The sequence below is a fragment of the Typopeltis vanoorti genome, chromosome 3, assembly GCF_054136105.1.
Source record: "Typopeltis vanoorti isolate ZY-2024b chromosome 3, IOZ_Tvanoo_1.0, whole genome shotgun sequence".
NCBI classification, from domain to species: Eukaryota; Metazoa; Arthropoda; class Arachnida; order Uropygi; family Thelyphonidae; genus Typopeltis; species Typopeltis vanoorti.
In genome coordinates this window covers 76,175,073-76,177,415 of record NC_143551.1, presented here as the reverse complement: position 1 = coordinate 76,177,415, position 2,343 = coordinate 76,175,073, and the positions used below count along the sequence as shown (strand labels likewise).

At 41.0% G+C, this 2,343-nt stretch overlaps 1 pseudogene; it reads left to right on the top strand.

Annotated features, from left to right (window-relative positions):
• The first annotated feature begins 744 nt into the window (after positions 1-744).
• LOC150108281 (general transcription factor II-I repeat domain-containing protein 2B pseudogene) lies at positions 745-1,533 on the top strand (annotated as a pseudogene).
• The last annotated feature ends 810 nt before the right edge of the window (positions 1,534-2,343 follow it).

Below are 2,343 nucleotides of genomic sequence, written 5' to 3'. Positions count from 1 at the left end.
AATTGGGAGGCCAAATGCGTCTGGATAAAATCAATGCTCTTCAGCGGAGTTTGGAATCACAACCAGCTGCTTTCACTAGGCCTCGTTGTGACAGAGGCAACGTTATTCAGACGAGTTATGTAGTGAGCGAGCTAATCGCAAAGAAGCTGAGGCCTCATGTAGAGGGAGAGTTTGTGAAAGAGTGCATGTTGGCTGCTGCGGAGTTGTTAGCACCAGACAAAGTAAAATTGTTTCAGAGAAATTGTTAGTTTGTCTCGGAGAACCATCTCAGATCGGATTACTGACTTAGCACAAGATATTGAAAAAACATTGAAGGATTCTTCAGGAGACTTCCAAGTTTTCTCTCTCTGGCTTGTGACAAGACAATGGACATAACAAATACTGCTCAACTAGTCGTTTTCGTTTGTGTGATAACTGCAGAGTTTGACACGCGAGAGGGACTGATATCACTGGAAGCCATGCATGGTACTACAAGAGGTGAGGACTTGTTTGAGAGACTTGTTTTATCAATGAAAAAACTTCAGCTAACATTTGAAAAGTTAAGATGCCTTACTACAGATGGAGCTCCAGCCGTGGTTGGCTCGCAAAAAGGGTTAATTGCATTTGTCAAGAAAGAACTGAATCGTCTCAGTCTTGATCCAAGTGATTTAATTATATGCCACTGCATCATACACCAATAAAGTCTCTGCGCACAGTCGTTGCGGCTCAACAATGTGATGCCAACAGTAGTGACATACATAAATTATGTCAAAAAGGAAAGGGTTTAACAGCCGCCAGTTTAAGGAGTTACTGAATGATCTTGAGTCTGAGTACGGTGATCTTGTTTATCACTGTGAAGTGCGGTGGCTGAGTCGCGGGAACATACGCAAGAGGTTTTACGAACTGCGGGATGAAGTCAAGCAGTTAATGGAGATAAAGGGAAAACCTGTCAGGGAAATCAATGATAGCAAGTCACTGTGCGATCTAGCGTTCAAGGTGGCCATTACCAAGTACCTTTCAGAGCTGAACGTCAAGCTGCAGGGCTCCAACCAGCTTCTGAGCTCCCTGCTTTCAAACGTGAAATCATTTGAAGCTAGATTAAGGCTGTGGAAAGTGAAACTCGAAAGGAATAACGCAGTGCATTTCCCCACTCTGGAAGGACAAAAACCTTCTACGACTCTTGAATATGCTGGTGAATGTGCGAAACTAATTGAGGCATTTAATGAAAGATTCAAGGACTTGAAAAGTAAACAAATCGAATTGGGCACCTTTGCTACACCGTTCAGTGTGGAACCAACTGATGTGCCTGATAACCTTCAACACGAAATCATTCAGCTGCAAAGCGATGATGAGCTGAAAGCTAGGTACAACAACCTCCTATTGCTTGAGTTCTATAAACGTTACATAAGCAATGATGAATTTCCAACTTTGAGGAGACATGCATCTGTGTTCGGAACAACTTACTGCTGCGAGCAGTTCTTTTCAAAACTTAGCATCGCAAAGAGTCGACTGCGCTCCAGACTGACCGACACAAACCTGGAAAAGCAGTTGTGAGTAGCAATATCATCACTTCCAACTAACATTACATGCCTCACCAAAGAGAAGCTGTTCCAGCCATCACATTAGAGGTGAGTTAATTAAATGTTTGACCAAATATAGCAGACTAATTTTAAGTTGATAATTTTGTATGGCCCGCGAATGACGTTATAAAAATCTAAATGGCCCTTGGAAGAAAAAAGATTCTCCACCCCTGCTCTAGAAGCTATTAAGTTTACAAACTTAATTAGGATTAAAATAGCTCTTCCTATCTTTAGAGAAAAAAAAAGCGTTAAAAGATTGATTTTTTTTTTTTTTGTAATTAATGAATTTACTAACGCCTTTTATTGCCCTATAGGGACTAGGCGAAAGCTTGTTAGCCCTATCTAACTTTTTGAATCATGATATCTCATAAATATCAAATTATATGTAAACAAGAAGGGTAAAAAAGGCTTACAACTGTGAACGAAGATGACTGCGACTTAGAAATATTTGTTTGGTTGACATTATTATTCTAAATATTCTGAGAATGTAACATGTAGAAATGACATTTGCATCCAAGGGCTAGGCTGTCAGAAGAAAGCTGTTCTCAGTTCGAATCTAGTGGCTGACTAGGGAAATTTTTCTAATTATTGCTTTAATCAGTTTCCAAATTAGACGATCTCGGGCGTTGTCAATCTCGGGCGTTGCCGTAGAACCCACTAGTGGAGCACTCAGGATTTAATCTTGGGGGGGGGGGAGTTGAGTAGACGATTTGAGAATACACAGTACGCATTACATACGACCAATGACTGAGCATCTGCAGTGATCGCCAATACATGATACCCG